This window comes from Balearica regulorum, chromosome 2, assembly GCF_011004875.1.
Source record: "Balearica regulorum gibbericeps isolate bBalReg1 chromosome 2, bBalReg1.pri, whole genome shotgun sequence".
Classification (NCBI taxonomy): domain Eukaryota; kingdom Metazoa; phylum Chordata; class Aves; order Gruiformes; family Gruidae; genus Balearica; species Balearica regulorum.
In genome coordinates, this window is record NC_046185.1 from 98768693 (window position 1) to 98777194 (window position 8502).

Here is an 8502-nt window from a genome sequence, read left to right on the forward strand (position 1 = left end):
ATGTCCTATGATGTAAATTTTCCTACATGGACCAAATCTTGAGTATGTTGGCACAGAGAAAAATTCAAGTTAAGATGTTCTAGCAAATTGTTTGCCAGCAAACAACGTTTGCTTATGATATGAAATTATTAAAGACCACAGAGCACATTCTGTGGTTATTAAGTCTTCAGCACTGACACTGAAAAATAATGTAAAAATCTTCCAAACCTTGTTTTGGTTTGGCTGGGGTTTTTTTAGGAATCGGAAACAGAGGAGTTCCTCCCCATACCCACCCAGCCTATAGTATAATATTAATTAATGATGTTTGGAAGCAAATTTAGGCTCTGCAATTATTATAATTAAGTGGGACAGGAGAGTCAGAACTCTGCATTATGTGGCTTAAGCCAAATCAAATGAAGTGCCAAAAAAAAAAAAAAAATCACATTATTTATATTGAGGAAAGTCTCAGTTTTAGTCCCAACAAACATTTTGTTGTTATTTTACAATATTTACTCCCATCAAAAAAAACATAGCATGGTAGAATTAAAAATAATCACCAGACTGATGTTCACCATTTCACTGGAGAAAATGTAAGGGAATTGGTACAATTTTTAATCAGTAAAATGTTCTTAATAAATGCACTTAAACCAACAAGGCTGATGTGGGTACACACCCTAGAGCAAGATGAGAGAACCTCCATCACAAGCTGCTGTTGGTGTCTTCCTGAGAAGCTCAGTCCCTTGCTCCTACCAGCACTTGGGATTTGGGGATTTCTGCAAGGAAGTTGCTGCAGGAGCCTGCCTGGAGATGCAGTTCCTCAGTTCATTTTATAGCTAGTAAGTGTTTGTTCAGTGTGAAACTCCCATTTCTAGCTGTTAAACCAGAGCAGGTCTTTCTTTTCCTTGCAACTTCCTGATAGCCACAGGAGAAAAAAAAAAAAAAGAAGTGTGTTCTCATTTCAGCATCCCTCACCTTCCTCCTTGCTTCTCTGGAAGAGGAAGTAAACAAGCTATTTCTGTTACTCGTCCTTTCCTTCAGCCTCCTTCCTTCAGGATCTTTAGCTCTTGAGGATCATTCCAGTGCTCGTTCTTGGCCCTAATTCTAGCTTTTGCAAGCTTCAGCATGGAATTAGGGGGATTGTTGGGTTTCCCTGCACAGGATTGGGTCCCGCTGGAGAACAGGTTGAGATCTTGGTAATCTCCATCAGCAGGTGCTGGCTGGCAGCGCCGGGATGGAGGCGCAGCACAAGCGCTGGAGCTCTTTCCCTGCAGATTCAGGAAACCAACGTTGCATTGGTTTGCACTCAGTTTGAGTTTGGAAAGGTGTTTTTTGCTGCTGTAAGGCTTAAATTTTTTATATTTCTTTTTCTTAACAAAAGTTTAGATTCTATGGGAATTCACAACTCAGACCAGTGTCCACACTTGCCAGGGAAATCTTGCAACTGCAAAGCATCTGAGTGGATTTTTAAACCCCGTTTGACTAATAGCAGAAGGATTAGCATGTTATTTCGTTTGATGCCAACATGCATTTACCTGGGTGGTGCTAAGCTCAGGTGGTGAGAATCATGGTGTAAAAATCCCCAGGTACACTCATGGCCCTGGGGCATGGAGTACTTCAGGCTGAGCCAGCTATTGTGCTACCTGTCATGGTATGAATGGGATGGGGGAGCAGGCTCTTTCTGCTCACAACTGAGCTGACATGATTTGACATTTTGAGTGTAGGAGGTGTGAAACACTAAACTAAGACTGCTAATCCAATGGTGGTCAGCTAAGCAGTTTGCTCAGAAACGTCAGGGGTAATACACAAGCACAGATCTTTGAGCCTCTTAGCTACCTTCTGCTTTCAGTTACATCAGTATAAATCCATTGACTTCCCCAGAGTTCCCACATCAGGCTTATTCCAGTGCTCCCAAGAGCAGAGTTTGAGGGGACAGAAGGGAGGAGAAAGAGGTGAACGGAATAAAAATGCAGTCTGCAATTTTACTATGCACATGGTATATTCCCTTTCATGTGTTTCAACCATTTGGCCTAGTAGAGGATGTTCTTTCTGGCTAACAAGAACTGTGAAGCCACGATGAACAACCAGTAGCACCTAAGACTTCTGCAGTAGCATCTGTGCAATAGAGATGCTGTTATGGAAAACCACCTCTAGTATGCAAGTACGTGCATGCTACTGAACATGCAGCAGTAACAATCCCATTTTTTATCTCCACCCTACTCCTGTCTAGCTCTCTGCTGATCAGAGGCAGAAGAGACCATATGAAGTCCTCCAAGCCTAATTAGAGTATTCCAGAAACTATAGCACCAAAACCAAAATTGAATTTTTAAACAGGAGAAAAGCCTTAGCTCAGTTTAAAAATTGTCTGGGAGGTGATGTGTGGGGTTCCTGTCCCTGACGCAACAGTATCTGTAAGCCAGAGCTTTTTCGAAGCGCAAAGGTAGTTGGGAAGAGCCAGGTCATGCTGCTCTTCAAACTCACTGCAGCAGCAGATCCAAAAGGCAATAAATAATAGCTTAGCACTCAGTCCTTACCTGTGCTGATCTTGGGGAACTTGGGATAAGGAAGCAGAGGTTCACCTAAGCCACCTTTAATCCATCTTCAATCTCGGCATTGGCCAAAGATCTCCTTTAACCAGCACCAGTTTATTGAAGTACTGCAGCACTTGTTCCAAAAAATCCCAAACTTGCTCAGCTGGAGGTGGGCAGGTCATGTACAAGCCAGCTGTGGTTCGTTCACAGTTCTTCTGTGCTGCCATGCACCTCTGTAAAAGGCCGTGCTGAGGTCCTTTGCACTTCTTCACTGGGCCTTTTAGCTCTGCCAGCACTGAGCATTCCCTTCTCCGGGTTAAAGAAAAATGATGTTTTACCACCGAGGAAATCTGCCAGAGAGATGTTACTAACCCAAACACCTCCACTCTGTGAAGGAAATGTAGATTCAATTCCTTTTGTGCACCTGAAATGCTGCTGCCAAACCTGCGCTATGAAAGGTCAGGGAAAACATAGTAAGCTAACAAAAAATATTCAGTAACACCAGAGCAAGATGTGCATGTCCCAGAAAATAAATTGGCTCTGGACTGAACGTAAAAGGATTTGCCAGCATCTTTGTCTTTTCCACTGAGATGCAGGTTTACCATGTTGAAATTGGCCATCCGGGTTTGATCTCGGGTTGGCCCGGGTGAGGAGCTGACTCTGCTGGCCTGCCCAGGCATGGGAGCTCGGCCAGGCCTCAGGACTGATCTTTCTCTCTCTGAGTAACCCCAGAGACCCCCCAGCCTCGACGCCAGGATGTCAGACGCGCAAGGCTTGCTGTGGCTGCCCTTGCATCAGATCAGCTTCATCAACGCAGGATCACCTTGCTGTTGTCTCTCTCCTTTTAACCCTGCGGAGAGATTACAGCATTTCTTCTCTGGGTTTAGTGGGATCTGGTTTTGTTTACACCCTAATGATCAATCATGAAAAAAATGAGTGACACATACCTGTTATGAATTAGTATATGCTGTTAGTTAAGCCTTTGAACGTGTGTTTAATTTTCAGGTGGATGTGTAATTACTCTGTGACCTGTTTAGCATTTCAGACTCATTCCTTTCAAAGACTGGAGAAAAAAAGAGGTTACATCCAAGCTGGGATGAAAAACACAAAAGATTTTTTTTTTTCCTGTATCGTTTTAAAAAGGTTTCTGAACAAATTTGTTTTCGAAGTAGTTTGCTCTCAATCCTGAGATGACAACTGCCAGCAGCTGGCTGGGAAAAAAGCAAAAGTTAGCCTGAAAAGTAATAAAACTCACATGACCTGAAACTGTACAATACTGAGCCTATCCATAACCACAGCTACATTTCTTTGTCATTCTGGAAAAAAAATAGTGAAGTGTCTGGGGGTTTTCTTTGTTACAATTTTTCTTAAAGGGATTTTCTTTTGGGAGGCAGCAGCAGAAGGGATTTTTGTTGGTTACTTTTCTTTCAAAGCTTAGTGATAACAGGCAAGCAATATGATTTTGGCAGGAAAGTATCACATCCTGTGTTAGAGAATAAATTGTTCTCTTGATGATGTACTGAGTGATAACCCTTTCTGGACTTATGGATTTTTCTGTATATTTGCATAGAAAGTCATTACAGGACCCTTTTAGCTGATAAAAGTAGCACATTGTTGCATGTTTCTGCATGTCTTACAACTCCCCGGACAAGCTATTGATCAGGCAGGTCGCTCCCAAGGAAGCAGAAAGTCATTCTGTGCGCTCTTTCTTGGACAAGAGATAAGCCTTGGTGCTAGTCTACAACATGCCGTCTCCCCTCTCTCTTTGCATAGAGCGTGATAACTTCAGAAATCGCTCCTTTCTGTGTAAGATTTCTAGCCTGACGCATCACAGGGAAAGAAAGAAAAGAAGGAAAAAGCACAACTTTTCAAATGGAGGAAAGTCAGTCCTTTTCCTTGCGAGATTCAAGAAAAGCAATGCTTGCTCAGCTTTGCTGTTTCTGTGTTGATTTTAGTGCTAAAAATGATGCACACCCATTATATTAGAGTGGATTTCTTCAGAGCGTGTATTTTCATTCAGATTCATGTAACTATTGACCAGAAGCAAGGTTAAATTGAGCCTGTTTAAAAATTAACTTTTTTTTTTTAAATTGCATAACGCAGTAGCACTCTTCAGGCAATCCTTCAGCTTTCTAGCATCAAGTCATCTCTGATGATGTGCAGGCTGTGTTTAAAGGCAACGCATTCCTAACAGCTCCTCTGCCTGCGAAGTTTCATGCTGTTGCTTTTAACCGGTAATTCTCTGATGGTCTTTATATTGTTGTCGTGTGGAAACAAGTATGCTCACTCATTCTGCACTTATTTTCCTGGACACCACCTTTCAAAAATATATGTTTAAAAGTGCCTGTTTCTAATTCCATGCCCCTAAACCAGCTCAAGCAAGGGATACAGGAAAATGCAGAAAACTTCAAGTGCTTTAGGAATGCTTTCTATCAAAAACACATCTATCTTCAACCCTGTGTTTTGTCTCTCAGAGCAGGGGCAGGTGAGGGAAGTATGTTAGGAAGCAATAATCCGAAGCCCCTAGTAAATTTAAATCCCATAATTCAGAATTAGCCGTGATTCCTGCTGTCAGGAACACAGAGCTAAGTAAAGGTTAGATTTCTTCTCCTACTGTATTTTCATTCAGATTAATATTTAAGCCGTGCTGGTGGTTGTGTCCAGGAGAACAGTTGGTCCTTTTACAGCTATAAATGGTAAGAGGCTGGGTCTGTTAGAGCTCGCCTGTCAGCTGTTTGAGCAAGGCTGGCCCCAGACCGAGCATTTTCATAGCGCTCAGGCTCTCCGCTTGCACCAGCTCGCTCATTGGTTGTAGCTATCGCCCTCCTTGCAGCGACTGCCGCTGACAGTGTATCTCTCCTCAGCTGAGATTACTGCGTATGACCTACTTTGAAAATGGTGTGAAGCAAGGTTCACAAATTGTCTTGGAAGGATGCCACGAGGTTGGTGTGCAAACATGCGCGGTCTCGGAGGCTTCTGGCGGAGCAGAACTGGCTGTCTCCATGTCCTTCCAGATGCAGCGCGCATTCTTTCGCCAGCCCCAGCTTCACAATCCATCTTTGTGTTCTTGAGTGCGGCATATTGATTTCCCAGACGGGCCTGCTAGGTTAGAGAGCCTCTGGCCAATAAGTCCTCCATGCCTTTTTGCTCTCAGAACAGCTGAAGTAGTAATAAAGATGAATAAAGGGTTTCAAGCTGAGCTGTCAGCTGAAGCCTAGCAGTAGTAGTAGTAGTTGTAGTAAAAGCAGTAGTAGTGGTATCAGAATACAAGTCACAAAGGAGAGCTAAGCGGTGATATTTTATTTACACAGTTCATCTGTTTACTATAATCTGCTCGTTTATAGTGTAATGTAAACTTGCAATTACTAAAGCTGCTTTCCATGCCAGCTGAACGGTTTAACCTGTATGTCATTCCAAAATACTGATAGAGGAGAAAATTCAACAGAAAGGAACAGCCTGGAGAATTGCAGCCTGAAAGTTGTAGGGGTTTGGGGTTTTTTTTCTTTCTTTCTTTCTTTTTTTTTTCCTCTTTTTTCTCTTCCTTATATAAGCACTAGTGCTGCAGAGGAAAGTTTCCACAGACTCAGAAAGATCATATGCAGTTTCAAATCTACTTGAAAGATAAGGCTTTTTTTTTTTCCCCCCAAGGCTAATATATTACTTACCTGCTCAGCGCAGGGCTGCCTGTTATCTGATAAGATAATTAGCATCAGACACTAGGAGAAGCACACGTACTTTTAAAAAGGAGCATTACTGAACGTTCACAGAGAGAGTTAAAGAGCATGCTTATCAGAGCTTTTCCATGCAGAAGGCTTGCGCTAGTATTTGACTTTGGGTCAAGAAGTCCTTTATTAAATTAGCAATGCAAATGTGTTTTACTTTATACATGTGGAATTTAAGTGTGTCGGACAGCCTCCCTCTAGAGCACTTTGGGGCTTTTTACAGATTTAGCATGGGCCAAGAGTTCTAACTCGGACTCTGAGTATTTCTTTTTGTTTGTTTTATCCTCTGCAAAGACATCTGTTCTACATGGCTCTCCACCTTGGCTGCAGTTCAATTTCCACTGACTTCCATGAACTCCATTATGAAACCCAAGTGCAAGCCTCTCTTTGCACCAGGACCAGCCCGTGACTCCTGAGCACAGACCTGCAGCTTACAGATGCCCTCAGCCACCTCTCCCGAAGCACATGGCTATGGGGAGCAGCCACCACCTTGAGGAAAGTACACCTCATCCTCCAGCTTGTCCGTCTCCTGTTGATTGACAGTCACAAGCCCCTGAAGCCATACTATAGTAGTTTAAAAATAGGGAAAGCTGAGACAAAGACCTTTATCAGCTCTAAAAGCGGGACAACACTGATGCTTGCTCTGCCTGATGTGGTCTTTGCTGGTTGCTAAATGGCTAAAATGATCCATGGTGGTCAAAGGGGGAAGAGGGCAGGACCTGAAACAAGAACTTGACATCTGACATTGGCCAGTCCTGTTCGTGAAGCGGCTGGCCCGTAGGCAGGAGCTCCTGTCTGAGCACGCCGGCTGGATCCTCTGCAGCAAACCCTTCTGGCCTGACAGTTGTAATAATAAACACCGTAACTGGGATGACATTTTGGCCTGGCAGGGTCTTTCGTAAGTCTCAGCTGGGAGTGATTGTTTTAATGAAAAATGTTAATAGATAAATAGTTTGCCCATGAGTTGTTACTTCTAGCGTAGAAGGCACCAAGTTGTTTTTAGTGGTGGTGGTTTTCTTTTAATAGAATACGTGGAGCTTTCTGGGGAATGTGGCAGTGCTCCTCGCCTAAAAGGTGGGAGCAGGACTCTGAAAAATGTGTGGTGTCCTTGTGACTTGCATCGTTCTGTGTGACCGTGCGAGGTGTGATAGCATCCAGGGGAAACTGGAGCCAAAGTTCAGTTCTGGTCCCTGTTCGGGGGCTGCTGGTGAAGGACAAGAGTTCTCAGCCTACCCCAAAGGGGACCAGGGTGTGCTTATGCAGAGCCAGGTTATTGCAGACGGGAGCATCAACTGCACAGGAAATATTTCTCCTCAAGATGTTTTTCCAATTGATTGCAAAGGAAGAAATGGTCACTGATGCAGGGAGGAGGCAAATCCTTCCCACCCCTGCTAAGTCCCGTTAGTCTGAATTAAAGATAGGATGCATCAGCTTGCGGGACTTTGTTCTGTAGGCAATCAGCCAGTCTGTTGAATGAACAGATTGCAAAAAGGGAACATGGTTGGAGCAGTACAAAGCAGGCCAACCCAACATTTCTTTTGTCTTTTGAGTTGCCTATGGTTTTAGAAAACATTTTGGAGTAACAGAACAGATCAGTGAGACAGAGATGTAACTACAGCCAGGCATGCTCAGCCTTCAGCCTCCAGAAATGAGGGAGGACTGAGCAGAAGAACTGAAAGACAGCCCGTGACTACCAGTGGCAGAAATGTTGCCTGACACAGACGTGGACCCAAAGTACTGCAGCATACCTTGCCACTGTGAGATGTCTACCTCTCTGGCGTTACAGAAGGAGCCTGACGTTGCTTTATAAACCTCGGTTGACACTACTCACCTCGTCACGTTTCTTGTATGAGGCATCTTATTTCATAGCCTCTACTGAAACTTCCCAGGTACTCAAGCTAAATCAGCAGAAGAAACGTAACAGGGTCTTTCCAGGTTTGAGCAAATTGGTATGGAAGCAGGGTATTTGGGGCAGAAGGAAATGGAGGTTATCATCTCCCTCTTTGACGTGACTCTTCCGTAGCCGCTAATGTGTGGTCTGGTAAGATTCATTCATGGATCTGTCTTTCAAAGAGCGAGATCCTACAAGCTACCACCCAAACCTTAACTGTCCTCTGCTAATCAGGTTGACAAAAATTAATCTCTAACATCAGCTGTGAAGCAGCCAGTAACTTGATCCCTGTCACTGAGGTTTCAGGGTAGCACAGGGTACTGAGACTGTCCTTGTAACTTTGGACACTGAAAAACGGTAGTGTGTAATTATTTGTCAGATC

The 8502-nt window shown here is 43.6% G+C and overlaps 1 long non-coding RNA gene across 1 annotated transcript in view; it reads left to right on the forward strand.

Moving 5' to 3' along the window:
- Window positions 1–8234, forward strand: part of LOC142600457 (uncharacterized) — a 136504-nt gene extending 128270 nt beyond the window's left edge. Inside the window, exons 4-5 of the long non-coding RNA XR_012833948.1 lie at window positions 6524–7127; window positions 7796–8234. This is a non-coding gene — a long non-coding RNA (uncharacterized LOC142600457). The remainder of the gene's footprint in view (window positions 1–6523; window positions 7128–7795) is intronic.
- The last annotated feature ends 268 nt before the right edge of the window (window positions 8235–8502 follow it).